The sequence below is a fragment of the Pelmatolapia mariae genome, linkage group LG6 (genome assembly GCF_036321145.2).
Source record: "Pelmatolapia mariae isolate MD_Pm_ZW linkage group LG6, Pm_UMD_F_2, whole genome shotgun sequence".
Taxonomy (NCBI): Eukaryota; Metazoa; Chordata; class Actinopteri; order Cichliformes; family Cichlidae; genus Pelmatolapia; species Pelmatolapia mariae.
In genome coordinates, this window is record NC_086232.1 from 40,431,666 (window position 1) to 40,448,627 (window position 16,962).

The 16,962-nt window shown below is 39.4% G+C and overlaps 1 protein-coding gene across 1 annotated transcript in view; it reads left to right on the top strand.

The window, feature by feature from the left end:
- LOC134628767 (endonuclease V-like) overlaps positions 1 to 10,474 on the top strand; it is a 71,392-nt gene extending 60,918 nt beyond the window's left edge. The window contains exon 9 of the mRNA XM_063475525.2: positions 10,211 to 10,474. The gene's annotated coding sequence lies outside the window, so the exon portion shown is untranslated. The remainder of the gene's footprint in view (positions 1 to 10,210) is intronic.
- The last annotated feature ends 6,488 nt before the right edge of the window (positions 10,475 to 16,962 follow it).

Genomic DNA, 16,962 nt, shown 5'->3' on the forward strand with positions numbered 1-16,962 from the left:
TATATTTAAATAACAGATCGGGCGCTACATCACGTTAAACCAGATGTTCTGGTTTAACCCACAGGTTAATTGTTTATTGATTAATTACTTTGTGTAGTATGAATGGCCATAACTGAGGTTTTTATCAGAACAAAAAGCTGTAAAACTTGTGAAAGTATAGTTAAAAGTCCAAAATTTCTGCTTGTGCTTGTTTGTGGTGAGCAGCAGATGAGACAAGTTAAAAATTCTAAATGGCTTCAAGCACACGCTGAGGCCTGTGAGACTCATTTAGCGACTCAGACACTGAGCTGTGTGCTACATGCACACATTTCTGCATCTCTGCCATTCAAAGACACTTTGTATATAGTTTATAGGATGTAATATTCAATGCTGAACTGTAACTTTAATCTTTTTCAAGGAAGGAATTTTTTTTAATTTAGTTTTGTTTTCATAAAATGGACTTAATAGTAAGAGGGAGAACACACATGAGATTTAAGGCCTACATTAGTATGAAAGTTTTTGTCCTCCACAATGGAAAATGGCTGAAAATAGAAACAGGTATTACTTTATCCAGCTCCTAATTTTATAAATTCTTTCCTCCGCTTTGCAGTCTCCACTATCATTAAAATGCAGCCGGATGCTGCTCATTTAACATTTGTGCTCCTTTTGTCGCTTTTTTCCGACATGCTTGCATTTAAATCCAGCTCCCCTGTCTCTCTGTGTACCTGGCCTATACAACTACACTTGCTGTCTTGGAACATCTGCCCCCCTTCCTTCTTTCACATAATCATCCCAGTCTGCCTTTGCATGTGATTGGCTGCATGGTGTGCCCATCAAAATAAAGTCCCACCACTGCCTGCATGGATTCTCAGCAGGGCTGAAGATTCTGTTCCCACATACTGACAGGCCATTAATAACTGACATATGAAATTATCCCCAGCCAGATGTGGCCCACAAGCCGTACGTTTGACACCCTTGGCTTAAAGCTTTAAGATGCTGAAGGATATGAGTGCCTTGAGACCTTAGAGGCTGAAAGTGGGTCTGATATGTTGTTTAGAACCATTAAGGGTCTTGGACACTGGGAGAGCTTTAATTGATTTGAATACAGAAAACTGAAACAAGCAGAGAGCAGATTTCTGTGGACAATTAGCTTCATTCAATAAATGCTTTTTAGTTCAAAAAGAGAGAAATGGAGTAAAGAACTATGTGTAAAATGCACTGTAAATCACATTAGGGCTAAGAAGCTTCTGATATTTCTTCATTATCAAATTAGAAATGTGATTATGAAAGTGCAGCTTACCATCTATAACAAGCCCTACACAGTCTCTAAAGAGAGTCTATGGAATTTTATCATTGGGGACACGGAAATGAACAATTTTATGTCATCAGCAAATATATATAACTTTGTGTAGCCAAGGGTTATGAGATATAAATACATTGTAGATGGGTTGATTATTATACTGACTTGTTATCTGAACCTTGTTATCTCTGAATATAATAACATTTAGTTTTTTGTTTAAAAAATGCTCAGAGTGTCGACTGACAATGATTCTGGTGTGTAACTGGTAACAGCAAATGTCAAGCACCATAACATCACCTGAAAGTCTCATTTAAAAAAAAGAAATTGGGTTTTTTTGTATATATTTATTTGTTAGGTTGAACAAAAGTGGTCCCAATCCAGATCCCTGTGGGATCCCACTTAAAATGGCACTGCATTATTACAATAATAGTGACCATGTTTGATCGTTAAATTGAGTCAAACCAGTATTTGAAAGAACTTTTTCCTGCTTGTCATTGGCACTTGTGATTGATTTCAACTCTTCCTGGAAAATCAGGCCTAGCAGCTTTGTTTACTCAGAGTTTCTATATTATTTCAAAAGTTACCTGTAGCTACAATATCAATAATTTGGGACTCAGTAGATTTCCTCTTCCTTCATCCTTCAAAGAACCTCAGGGTTTCCTTTTTGAAAATGGTACAATATTGCTTGACACACAGCTCATGGGGTGTCTGACAGCACAGCAAGGAGGACTGAAGCAAAGAAACCCAAGGCTATTGGCTAAACCTGAACACAGCCAGACACCTGCATGCAGACAGCACAGGAGTAAAAAAGTACTAACTTCATGTTTTCTGTTTGTAAATGCATCAAGTCTGGGTGTATTTAAAACAATTAAAGTGGCCCCATCTCATAATTAGTGGTGCATCCCTACAGTATCCTCTCATGTATTATCATGTCTTATATCTATTTAGAAAAGATCCATAATAGCCTATTAGAGTAATGCTCTCCAACACTAATTATCTGAGCCATCAGCCATCAAAGTTCTACTTTGTCAGTTCCAACACTCATTAAGTGTCTTTAATTAACGATCACCTTTTAATAGACAACACATGCAATGTCAAAATGTGTTGCTGCAAGCATGTGTTTAAAAAAGATTGAGGCCACACTCAACAGCGAGGATATTTTTACTTTAATTAGTGTCTATAATAGGAAAGGCCAGATGGGACAGTAGAGAAATACAAGACGAAATGGGAATAGGTCACCTTGCTCTTTTCAACTATTCTATGTCAGTCTGACATTGTCTGTGTTTTTATTTTTAAATTTTTATAGGTAAAAGCCACACGTGAAAAGCAAGACAAAACATGAAAACATGTTGTTCCTCAAACTGTGAGAGACAGAGCCAGTGCTTTGAGGCATGTGAAAAATCCAGGTGAATTCAAATTAATCTTCTGATTTATGAAGGGAAATTAAACTAAGTTAAGCTGGAATTGCAGATGTTATCAAGCTGTTCATTTTTTTAAAAAATCAGCTTGGATTTTTTTTATTGTTGTTAATCATTCATACAGATTTTGGGGTTGTGGAGCTTAATGGAGATGCTATAAACAATTTGAAAAACAGACAGAAAAAATAACAATAAGAAAGCAGAAAATGACGCCTTTTCCTGTGATACAGATCAGTCACACTGTCTTGAAAGTGCAAATGGAAACTGCAAACAGTAATCCATCTCATTACTTATTAATCAGCTTTTGAAAGCAATTAAACTCTTTGTCAAAGCCCATCAAATCTTTGTCTCAAATCTTGTGCTGTTTTCTACAATATTTAAAACAAACTTTACTAAGCTGTCAGTATTTAGGTTAGGAAGCTTAAGTTATATTTGTCTGTGTCAGGCTTCCTGGGTCGTTCACCCAGTGTTTTCAGTTTTGGACCTTTTGCCATTGTTTAGTGACCGCATACCTGCTTCCTGTTTTATTGTGTTAGTCTCTTGTCAGTGTGCATTATGTTTAATTTTACTTCCTCTGTTCCATTAATTAGATTCAGTTGTTTCCAGTCCTCTTCATTATCCAGTTATTTAAGCACTCAGTTTCTCTCAGTTCCTTGTCTCGTTGTCGTCAACTCTCGTGTTTCCCGTCATTCAGTCATTTATGTTTAGCCTCTCAGTTTAGTCAATAAAGTCGGGCACTTTTTCAGCAGTCCTGCATTTGGGTCCTCTCCTTCCATTCACCACACACCAGTACATGACAGACTAACAGTGGCCTGTCAGCATAGATAATCACTACTGTTAAATTGGATGACTTTCTACTAGATACTGTTTCACAGCTGCTAGAAAGGTGTTCAAGCACAGTGGCCATAATGCACCAAACCCGTCGTCTCCAGAGCACTTAAGGTTAGCTGTGGTGGGTCATTCAAGATTATAGAATGTGGCACAGATGTAAAATAATAGTAGTAAAATAATTATAGAACAAACAATTTTATATTCTCATAACTATTTGTGTTAACCTCTTTAAAATATTATTGACGCAATTTCCTAATGCCAAACCAGTCGTGTCATACGGCTACGTCTCCCTGACTCTAGTCTGCTACAGTTTCTGTCCTGTTAGAAGGAAGTTTCTCCTTCCTACTGTCACCAGGTGCTTGCTCATAAGGGGTTCTGAAATGTTATCTCAATTATTGTAGATCTTTACCCTACAATATAAAGTGCCGTGAGATGACTGTTGATGTAATTTGGTGCTATTCAGTTCAATTTTATTTATACAGCGCCAAATCACAACGCAGTTGAGTTATACCAGGAAGTCAAGTATTCTGATGTGAGGCTTTGTTTTTCAGAGGAGCCACAGTATCCAGAGTCGTATGCAGCGAAGATGTAAAAGTAGAGTTTAGGTAGCTGCTCTGCACTGTTTTGGGACATTGCATTGAAGAATATATTAGTGGCAGAAATATATCCTTAAACTTAGTTACAGCACTTTCAGAAAGACATGTAGAGTGATGAAATGAATTCTGCAGTGATGTGTTTTTTGGAAATGATCAGACAAAAGAGTGTTTTGGGGGAATATTGTTAAATGTTCAGTTTAACAGTATGTCAGAAGAAGATCTAGAGTGTGATTAAAGTAGTGGGTGGGTTCTTTTACATTTTAAAATAAACTAATTGAATCTAATAATTATTAAATTAAATGCCATGCAGAGGCTGTCATGTTCAGTATCTACATGGATGTTAAAATCACCCACAATGATTATTTTATCTGAGCTAAGCACCAAATCTGATTAAAAAGTCTGACAGAAACTGTGAGTGAGACCAGGCACATGATAGATAACAACAAATAAAACTGTTTATTCTTTTAAACTAACATTATCATCCTGCTGTAACCAGGTTTCTGTAACCAGGTGGAGTCGTGTCTCCAATTCAGTGAACCTGGGTTCCAATGGACCAATGTTTCCCTGTCGGCTTTGACAGCTGGCTCAGTTTCAGTCTTGTTCACTGATGCTTATTATTGTTTAGGAAAACCAAACTATAGCATATGAAAAATTGTCAGGAAGCAAGAAGCAAGGCATTAGTGAGGAAATAAAGATGACTGATGGCACAGAGAGACTGATTTCTATTCATACCAAAATCTTATTAATTTCCCCCAAATTATATGATCATGATGTTTAAGTCCTTATATGGATCTGCAACTGTGTGTCTGTGTGTGTGTTTGGGGGGGGAGTGAATCCTGAATATGCTGCTGTGTATAAAAGGAGAAAGAGTAATCGATTATATGTCAGACACCTTGAAATTACAACACAAAAGTCAGCTTTTATTGACTCATCCAGAATAAAACATTGTAAATGGAGGGATTTACTATATGATAATATGAAAGGTACTAGCAGAAATTATTTTACTGGCTGAAAAAAATTTGGGTTGTGCTTGTTTTCTTTTGAATAATAATCTATATACTTTGTCATGGTTCGTATTTGAGGAAGAGACAAACGACTGGAGGTCCCAGTAGATGTCAAAATAGTGATTTTATTAAACACATATATATATGTGGGAAGCCGAGCACGATCACCAAAACAGCATCAGTCTTCCCCGAACAATAAATGAGGAGTGGTATATATAACAGTTGATGACGGAGAACAGGCGTCAAAACACTTAGATTTCCTGGAAATGCAAGTATCAATTCTTGTAATCTGAGAACGTTCCAGCACATTGGACCCTGAAGACCCCACACCAGATGTTTCCCATTATTGCTCAACAGTCTTCTACGCCGGACAAGTCACGTATCAACTTCTGAACAAAACAAGTCTAGATAGAGTGTGTGTATGAGCAGGCCCCCGATGTGTGTTGTCCTCAGTTAACCTTCTCCTAGTCAGCTTCACATACACACACAGGTCTCTATTCTGTTTCAGAGTTATATGTGGTGTATTGTAAGGATGCATGCAATGTGTATAACATAAATACAGTTGCACCTGCAATGAAAGATTATCATGTGGGTATGACAACACCTGAAATACAAACTTTAATGCAACATCAACAGCTTCAAGAAATGTGTCGATGAAATGATAACTAATGCAACATGAATAGTACCAGCAAAATAATTTCCTAATCTCTACAACTTATAATTTGAAACATAAAAAATGGACTGTACAATTTTGGAGTTTTGGCTTGAAACTGTTACCCATTTTTGCTCGTCTACAGGGCTTTGTGATGGTCACAAGATGGAAAACTATGAATATATTCATTAACACAGTTATTCAGTCAGCCAATTAGAGAAGCTCACCTGCAGCTCATTACACACAAAGCTATCCCAGAGGGATCCACAGGTACCTAAAACTCATAATACAGAAATAACGGCATACTGTCATGGGTATATCTAATATCTGGCAGCTTGTATTTGTTGCCCATCTGCCTTCCGTGTGGTATCTCTTGATAGGTACGCTATCTTTGTTACTGACAGAAATTATGGACAAGTTGCACTACACTGGAAATATCATGTAATCCTGCCACTGAAAGTAGGATTGCATGGAAAAAGTGCCAGTAATAAAGTAAATTAAAGGCTTCTGCTAGAAGAGGTGTTAACCCTGTCCACTTAGCAGCTCAGAGGGAGAGGGGATGGTGCAGTTTAATGTCAGTGTGTTTAATGTGTCACCACATCACAATTAACATTCACATACAGTAAGAATGATCTAGCCCACCCTAGTCCATAATCAGTAGACATAAGTAGATGAATATCAGCTAAACAGGTTAAGTTATAAAACATTTGATTAATAAAGCAGGCTAAAAATGGCTCAGCTGTGACAGACCAGTTGAACTGGAATATTTTTGTCTATAAAGCTACAATTTAAAATAAGAGAGAAAAATAATCTCTTATATTTGATGTTGTGCTATTCTCCCAGGACAGACTCAAGGGTGCTATGTTAATTTAACAGAGCTCCACCTACAGAGGTAATTTTCCAGGAAGCAATATGACCACCAACAGAACTAATAATACCTCTCCATAATTACCAGCCATGACATAATGTGTCCATATCTAATAGCTAATATATCCGGTAGTATATTAACATCACTTCCAGTGGGGGCCGTCGCTCACTGATGCAGACACAGCGTGGGCTCATCTTCTTTCCTCCAACTGAGACCCTGGTTCAGCCTCGTGTAATGACCACATTGCCATTACCACTCCATTACGATGCCCTTTTATTACCCATTCAGCACCTTGACCAGCACGGTAGTCACCTGTAACGCGATGACAGTTCTCCATCTCCTTCTCCATCTGGCTCTCGCTTTTGTCTCTGTGTTGCTCTCCTTCCAGTTAACTTGCTGATACTGATTGACTCTGTAATGCACTGGAAATATCCTGGGTGGCCATTGGGAGCAAATTGCTTTGTGTAGTGTTGCTATAGGGCCCAAACTAACTGGACTCGAGTTGCAAGCTAGGCCTCTGCAGTGAGGGGGAAAAATAATGACACAGGCTGCTAATGGGCCTCGTTGTTAGGTTCCAGTTTTTGCTGCTGCAGCACAGAGCTGTGGTAGGATGCTATAATGTGAGCAGTAATATATGATGAATCCCCCTGGCAGAAAACTGCCCTTTAAGTAAAATCACTTCTCCACCATCAGGATACTTTCCCGGGAAGTGAATGGGGTCCGTATTGATCAGCGGGACATTACTTTGGTTGAAAATTCTCGTTGTGACATAGCTAAGTTATGGTTAGTATGGTTTCTATACGGGTTTAGTTTGAAGTTGTTCTGTTATTTTCTTCCCATGCCTTCTGTATTACTCTCTCTGTCATAAGGTTTACTGATGCTTTTCATGAGAGCCTTTGTCTTCCTGTTGCTTCCTGTTTTACTTTAAGGCAGGGGTCCCCAACTCCAGGCCTCGAGGGCCGGTGTCCTGCAGTTTTTAGATGTGTCTGTGATCCAACACATCACAGACACACATCACAGACACTCAAATGGCTAAATTACCTCCTCAACATGTCTTGCAGTTCTTCAGAGACCTGGTAATGAACTAATCGTTTGATCCAGGTGTGTTGACCCAGGGTGAGATCTAAAACCTGCAGGACACCAGCCCTTGAGGCCTGGAGTTGGGGACCCCTGCTTTAAGGCTTTTCTCACTTGTTTTGGTTTTACTTCCTAATTTTGTTCCTCTCTGTTTGCTCCACAATCATTTATTTTAGCTGTTTGATTGTTACCATCTGTGTCCCATTTTATAGTCAGCTCTTTATGTATAAATATATATATCTGTGTGTGTGTGTGTGTGTGTGTGTGTGTGTGTGTGTGTGTGTGTGTGTGTGTGTGTGTGTGTGTGTGTGTGTGTGTGGACTTGACTTTCACTTCGTCAGATCATCTGTTTTCCCTCCCATGAGTCTCCGGTGCCTTCTACTTCATCTCTTAATTGCCCCTTGGGGATAAATAAAGTCTGTCTGATTCTGATTCTGGAAATAGAGTCCAGTTCCTTGTATGTGTTGTCACAATCCTGGGTCTTTTGACCCAGCGTTTTGAGTTTTAGTTTATTTTGATGTTTAAGTTCTTTTCTAAGGTTTTCTAAGTTCTTTTCTACCAGGCCTAGGTTGCCGTTGTAGTTCTTTGTTTATTAGATTCGCCTTGTTTCTTCAACCCCTGTGTTAAGTCTCCCTTGCCCTTCATTTGTTTCATGTCTGCGTGTCTTGTGTTGTCAGGTTCTTGTTGTCATGTCTGCGTCTCATTATGTTTCCTGTTTTATTTTGAAGAGGTCTTGTGTTCCTGTGTTCAATGTGTTTAGTTTTACTCTCCCCCTGTGATGTCGTTATGTTCATTCATATCAGCTGTTTCCCCATGTGTTTCCACTTCTCCTGATCACCTCATGTGTGCATTTAGTCTGTGTGTTTGCAGTCATGTGTCGTTAGGTCGTCTGCTAACTTCACGTCATGTTTCCGGGTTTTTCCATGTATCCATGCCAAGTCCCACATTCAAGTTTTTTTCATGTTTTAATCTTAGTTCACCCAGTTTAGGTTATTGTTTAGTTTCATCTTTGCCTTTTGTTTTGTACTTTTTTTTGCCAGCCTTAATAAATGGCTCGTTTTTGTCACGCTCAAGTTTGTCTCTTTGCGTGTTGCTCATGGGTCCACCTCCTCACTCCACACAGTCAGTTTTGCAGCCAGACTGTGACGTGTATACACAGATTTGGTCAATAAAGCTGATTCTGGTTCTGATACCAGTTTACCAGTTTGTGTTTTTCACTTTTCTTTCCATTGTTTGTTGGACTTTACTTCAGTTTTAGATTTTTTTTGTCTTTGTTGGTCCACCTTCAGTCCAAGTCTTGACTAAATGTAAAGGAAAAAAAAGAAAACCCAAATCACTCCAAATGTATCTCTGCAATTATAAGTTTATTGTAAGACAATGGTGGCATTGAGGAGTAGAGGAAGACAGCTATGCAGGTTCACTCTAGAAGCTAAAAACAATCGTCCATCTCCCTGTTTCCTGTCTTCCTGTTTACGTGCCCGTCTAATAAAGGTAAAATAGAGAAGCTTTTAAAAAAGTGATGACTGTTCGAGTGGATGATTCATAAATCAAACTGTTCACACAGCTGGGCGTCTCAGTATGAGCACTCTACAACTTAATTAAAAACAATCATGTCAACAGTTGACATTTTCTGAAGACACCAGAGCGCTTCTGTTTGCATATGTTAATATCATCATATTATTATCATCTACTAGCTTACAGTCCAGGGATGCACCAATTAAGAATTTCAGGGCAGATACTGTTTACAGTAACAGTTTGTTTCAATGATGTTAGCTCGTTTCTTTGTTTTTATTGTTCACACTTGGTGCCAAAGAAGAAGAACCTTTCCATATGAATAATTAGATAACATTCACTACATTGCCAAAAGTATTCAGTCACACATCCAAATCACTGACTCATGAAAAAAATTATGAAAGTGAATTGCAGATGCGAGAACCACAAACTAACACCAGCCACTGTAAAATGTTCAAAAAGGTGAATCTCAACTGTCAATGTTAGGTTGATAAATCGATTCATGCCTGTTAAAGTGCTAATATTTTCTGCATGTCACATTTTACTACTAATATTTAAAGCCAGAGCTGTAGGAGCAACCAACATGTGATCAAAATCTCTACTCTTCTGCAGCGTAAAAGAACAATGTTATGCAGTCTTCAAGCTGAGTAAGACACATAATGAATATCTCTCACATCCCACTTACTGTGAGTGCTTTGAAGTTTGAGGTTAATTTCCAGTGCAACTTCTAGGAGTGATTCTGAAATGCTTAATAGACAAAAGCTCAAGTGTTTTTTTAGCAGTCTGAGGCGACAGCAACTACTGAATGCTAAATGACTTTCATTTTAATGTGACCATCAGTTACGCTGACTTAAACGTTTTTTAAGACTGTTCTTTTTTTGGTCTTTAATACTGTTGACTCAGTGAAATAGATTTTGTATTACGTGTCATTGGTTAAATGGTTTGCTCTTTGTCTTTCTTTCTCTTGTGCCAGGTTGCAAATGATGCAGAGAAGGATGTCAGAGATAAAACACAGCAAGTACAGAAGACACCTTAAAAGTCCATCAGTGTGTGTGTGTGTGTGTGTGTGTGTGTGTGTGTAGTAATTTTTAAAAGCAAAGCTGTTTTACTCTCTGCCAAAAAGACACTGTCATATTAACTGTATCTTTTTATGTACTTGCCCCATATTTAAATTGGATATGGGTCAGCGTGGCTCTTTTTATGCACTGTTCTCATTACATTTTTGGGTCACTCAGTTTTTTACTCTGGGAACCTTGTAAATAAATCATAAATGTCCTTGATCTGCCGCAGAGTGCTTGTCAGCTGTTAATATGTGAATATAATATTCATGTTGAATTATGTGGTGAGCTATAACGGCTGCATGTGGTAACCGCACACAAACATCACTTTGACCATATCCTGTACGTGTTGTCGCTGAGTGTCTCTCTTTAAATGAGTTGGACTTGGCAACCTGCACCGCTGTGCCAGCCTGGTCCCAGCGAGGCAAGCGGAAAAGGGCAGGGGGGGAAGGGGGCTGACTCTGCAGGGATGTGGCCAGGAATAGAAGTGGTCAGATGGGGCAGTATTGATCAGCAGGAGGGGTCGGAGGATCAGCTGATGAAAACCGCAGACTGGACAGAGTGAAGTATCTATCTTATAACACTGGACAAATACTATACTGTAGATACGCAGTGAACAGACTGCGATATGATATCCTTGATGACTGATTGCAAACTAACAAAGTTTGCTCTCATTGATATTGCTTAAAAATTGCTGGGGTGATCACTGATGAGATCAGGGATCTCAGGGAATTCAGAAGCCCCATCTATAAAAAAATACATTGAAATTGCATTCTGGTCGTGAACTTTTTAAAACAGAGAAACTAGGAGGTACATGTAAACATCCAACCTGCTGTTTATCCAGGTTCGAGTTTCAGCCATCTCTTCCAAATTAACCGGGGCTTTCCCAAACCAACTGAGATACACAATCTCTCCAGCGAGTCCTGGGTCTGCTCTAGGGCCACGTTGTACTAGGACATGCCTAAAACACTCTGCCTCCGGAGCCTCTGGTGTCTCACAGGCTAACCAACCCTTTATAGGACTCATTATTCAACTCAAAGTCCCTAACCTCCCTCATGAATACAACTGAAGCTGTGCTGGAGGAAGCAATTGGACATCTTGTGGACTGGAGTGTCTGACAGAAGTTCCCAGCACACCCTAACTAAATGCTTGGGTACAGGGGATCTAGTTGATAGCTCAGCTGCTCAACTAGCAATTAAACCCATCAGGGAGATGTGTGCTTAGGAAGTAGATTAATATTCTGTTAAACTTCTATAGAAATTTCAACCAAAGTTCAGCCTGAACTTTACAAAAATGATGGTTTGAGGCACCTGAGCATTACCTTTCACACATAAATTCCTACTTGTGCCTCTCACCTGGTCATATTTTAATGTGTGACTACAGTCTTCCATAAATTGTGTGAAGGTAAGGCTTTAGCGGTATAAATGCTACTGGATTTTTCTTCTTTTGGATTTTGTCTTCAGTAAACCGTTGTTACTGGATCATTCAGCTTCACTGGTCAGGGAGGAGCTGACACTCAGAGAAAGAATCTGACAGTTTCTTCTGCAGTTCTTTGTTTGCTTCACAGTTTTCCCATCTGCAATCACTCCATCTTCTCCTCCGTCTCCCCTCTCGGTCGCTGTGTTTCAGAGGCACTGAGCAGGCGGGCATCTTTGCTTTTTCGTTATTTAGCGCCCGAGGACTCTGACAGAGGACAGTGATCCTGCAGTCCTGTTCTGACAGCTCTGCTATTGTTCTCTCTGCAGCATTTCTGTCTTCTCCATTTTCCCTGTTGTTTTTAAAGAAACAAGTTGTTTGACTGAACATAAACTGTGACTTTTTTGGCTTGTTTTTATTTTCATCTTTATATAGTTCTCATATTGGCCTCTTCTCCAGAGTTACATATCATGCTGCATATGAGTTTCTGACTCCACTTAGTTTTTAAGTTCAGTCTTAACCATTATTTGATATCCCGTACGTCACCAACGTGATGTCACACACTGCTTTTTAACTACAGATTTTGCTTGCCTTCATGCAGGAAGCCTTAAAGACATGAAGAACTTGGGTGATCTTTAATTTCCTGCTTTTAAATTAAGATTAAACTAAAGTTATTGAACTTGGCCCTAAAAATCTTAGAAATGTGGTATCTAGCTAGATGCTTACTCTGAATGGCATTACTCTCGATTCGAGTAACGCTGGGAGGAATCTGTATTTTTGGTTCCTAGGGTATTTTAAAGTAGAATGTTACGCCACAATCGGCCTAGTCTGCTGGGAGCTTCCTGTTGAAAGGGAGTTTTTCCTTTCCACTGTCGCCAAGGGGTTGTCTGATCGTTGGGGTGTTCTCTGGTTTTCTTATTGTAGGACATTTACCTTACAACATAAAGCACCTTGATGCAACTGTTGTTTTCATTTAGTGCTATACGATACAATAAAATTGTATGGCATTTTTTGATTTTTTGAAGCAACATTTTATCAAATGTCAAAGAAAAAATAGACTTTATTCATATGTTTCTATGGTTACAATGTACATATATACAGTGGCTTGCAAAAGTATTCGGCCCCCTTGAACTTTCCCATATTTTGTCACATTACAGCCACAAACATGAATCAATTTTATTGGAATTCCACGTGAAAGACCAATACAAAGTGGTGTACACGTGAGAAGTGGAACGAAAATCATACATGATTCCAAACATTTTTTACAAATAAATAACTGGAAAGTGGGGTGTGCGTAATTATTCAGCCCCCTGAGTCAATACTTTGTAAAATGGTAAATGGCCTGCATTTGTATAGCGCTTTACTCAGGACCCCAAAGCGCTTTACACTACATTCAGTCATTCACACACTGGTGATGGCAAGCTACATTGTAGCCACAGCTGCCCTGGGGCGCACTGACAGAGGCGAGGCTGCCGGACACTGGCGTCACCGGGCCCTCTGACCACCACCAGTAGGCAAACACGGGGTTAGTATCTTGCCCAAGGATATTTGGCATGCAGCTTGGAGCAGCCTGGGATTGAACCACTGACCTTCGGGTTAGTGGCTGACCTGCTCTGCCACCTGAGCTACAGCCACCCTTTGCTGCAATTACAGCTGCCAGTCTTTTAGGGTATGTCTCTACCAGCTTTGCACATCTAGAGACTGAAATTCTTGCCCATTCTTCTTTGCAAAACAGCTCCAGCTCAGTCAGATTAGATGGACAGCGTTTGTGAACAGCAGTTTTCAGATCTTGCCACAGATTCTCGATAGGATTTAGACACCAGACAGGTCAGGGACAAAGTTATTGAGAAATTTAAAGCAGGCTTAGGCTACAAAAAGATTTCCCAAGCCTTGAATATCCCACGGAGCACTGGTTAAGCGATCATTCAGAAATGAAAGGAGTATGGCACAACTGTAAACCTATCAAGACAAGGCCGTCCACCTAAACTCACAGGCCGAACAAGGAGAGCACTGATCAGAAATGCAGCCAAGAGGCCCATGGTGACTCTGGACGAGCTGCAGAGATCTACAGCTCAGGTGGGGGAATCTGTCCATAGGACAACTATTAGTCGTGCACTGCACAAAGTTGGCCTTTATGGAAGAGTGGCAAGAAGAAAGCCATTGTTAACAGAAAACCATAAGAAGTCCCGTTTGCAGTTTGCCACAAGCCATGTGGGGGACACAGCAAACATGTGGAAGAAGGTGCTCTGGTCAGATGAGACCAAAATGGAACTTTTTGGCCAAAATGCAAAACGCTGTGTGTGGCAGAAAACTAACACTGCACATCACTCTGAACACACCATCCCCACTGTCAAATATGGTGGTGGCAGCATCATGCTCTGGGGGTGCTTCTCTTCAGCAGGGACAGGGAAGCTGGTCAGAGTTGATGGGAAGATGGATGGAGCCAAATACAGGGCAATCTTGGAAGAAAACCTCTTGGAGTCTGCAAAAGACTTGAGACTGGGGGGAGGTTCACCTTCCAGCAGGACAACGACCCTAAACATAAAGCCAGAGCAACAATGGAATGGTTTAAAACAAAACATATCCATGTGTTAGAATGGCCCAGTCAAAGTCCAGATCTAAATCCAATCCAGAATCTGTGGCAAGATCTGAAAACTGCTGTTCACAAACGCTGTCCAACTAATCTGACTGAGCTGGAGCTGTTTTGCAAAGAAGAATGGGCAAGGATTTCAGTCTGTAGATGTGCAAAGCTGGTAGAGACATACCCTAAAAGACTGGCAGCTGTAACTGCAGCAAAAGGTGGTTCTACAAAGTATTGACTCAGGGGGCTGAATAATTACGCACACCCCACTTTGCAGTTATTTATTTGTAAAAAATGTTTGGAATCATGTATGATTTTCGTTCCACTTCTCACGTGTACACCACTTTGTATTGGTCTTTCACGTGGAATTCCAATAAAATTGATTCATGTTTGTGGCTGTAATGTGACAAAATGTGGAAAAGTTCAAGGGGGCCGAATACTTTTGCACTGTACATACCTGACATACATACCTGCTATTCAGTGCTAAACAGACTAATAAAGTACAAGCTTTTCACAAAAAGCACAAAACTGGATGTACTACACAGACAGCCACATTATTATTTATATAATTAAATTGAAAATGTTCTGAAAAGCAGCTCAAACACAGCAGAGAGGAGCAGAGGAGCAGACAATGAACACTAAAATGTGTTGGCACACTTCTCAGTCAAACTAAATCACCCCTTCCTGAAGCCTTATGTGTCCAAATTATATGCCTAACATTAGCAAGTAAATCTGTTTCTCTGATATATTCTATTAACCAATAATTTTTCTTTGACTGACCGTCTTGGCCATCATGAGTTATGCGGGAGATTTAAGAGGTCACCTGCATTTTTGCTAAAACACACCTACATTATTAAACATACTTTGATGTTTAGGTATTTTTCATTAAAAGCATTTTTTTTTTTTAGAAATACATAGTCATCAGGACAGACACACTACAACCAGGATTTTATAGAACATGATGCATTACTGTGTGTTTAACATGGGAATCTACGGGATTTGACCCTCTTTTTTGCACCCAGCCTCAAGTGGTCATTAGAGGAACTGGAGGTTTTAGCACATCCACACTGGTTTCATTTTTCAACCACTGAGGTCAGGAGAAAATACAGACAATAAAGCAATGGACCGTAATCATCAGTGGAGAGAGAAGTTCCTCTCTTTTTCAAGCCTACACAGCAAAAGAAGAAACTGTCTTTAAAAGCCTGGAACAAGAATAAAAGGAAGTGCTAAAGAGTCAAACTGTTGAAGGCACGACCAGGATAAATGAGTACAGGCTTTGCTGCAGCATTTCAGCAGAACTGCAGCAAAGCCAAACAAAAATGAGATGGAGGTGAAGGCTGTGGTTTTCTGAAAGAGAAAAGTTCAGCTCTCCTTTGTGTGGAGTCATCACAGATAGAAAGTGAGTGTCTGCGGTGAAGTCTGCAGCAGGCTGACGAATTTCTTTACAGCTGTAAAGAAAATAAAATCCACCAGAATGTGAAATACAGAAGGTATATTGTATTTAATGACATTTTCTTTTTCACAGATATTTATTTCAGTGACTAAATGTTTTTATTAGCATTTCCTAGAACAATCTCTTATAAAATACTGTACATGCAGCTAGTTATAACAACAAATCAACAGAGAGAGGTAACATCCTTCAAAAAGTCTATTATAACAGTGCCGCAGACTGCAGAATGGCCTTTTATTATCAAGATGGAGGCCATGTCTGACTGTTCGTGTCTTTATTTAAACTTTAAAACTGCCAGAAGGACTGAAACTTGTCTTTGTTTCTGCCTTTTGTTTTTATAACGAGTTTTTAATAAATGCCTCTGTCATTTGTTTCATTTTTCATAGAAATAGCCTTGTTTGTGAAATCATTAGAAAAAATTCTAAATAATTCTCTCTCAATGAAACAAATCATAGATTCACACACTGGCAATTTTGGAAATATTGTGATAACAAAGTATTGGGATAGCACAGGAAAAATTGTGCACACGGAAGTAATTTGAAAGGCACCAAATGAAGATGGAGATGCAAATATATTTTTGAAATTTCTGGTGAAATAATAAGCTGTGTATTTATCTCATTTAAATTAGGTGACTGGTTTATAAAGGATTTTGCTAAAATTCAGTCTAATATATGTAATCTGGTTATTCTTGTTGATCAGGCTGCTCTTCACAAATGAATCACTTGTAGGTCAATCAGTGCTCGTCCGTTAAAGGCTGCCGGGTGCCACCAGTGGGTGAGATTTTCTAGTTTTTCATTTCATGTTCATGTTGGTGACAAAACATTTGGTTGGTGTCCACCTCTTTGCCTCAAGCCTCCTGCTTTAATCTAGCCACTATTGGCCAATTTGAACACCAGCACAAGTGTATCAACAGACATTTTATACATCTGATCATCAGCGACTGAAATCCGAGTCACCTCTGTGTAGTACAAGGCTTAGCATCCAGACCTTTTATCATGTGTAGATGAATAAGACTCCCTTGTTTTTCTTTGTTTCACTGAGAGGTATTGCTTGATATGCTGGTGTCTGTGTAAGCAACACACTGTCACTGATACTTTGTGCAGAATCACAGAAATTGGAAACAACAATTTTTGTGATCCAAAACAATATTTAATTCCTTCAGATGAACGACTTCCAACAGAAAGAAGAGATGAATTGCTTCCAGTCGCTTTTATCCCGAG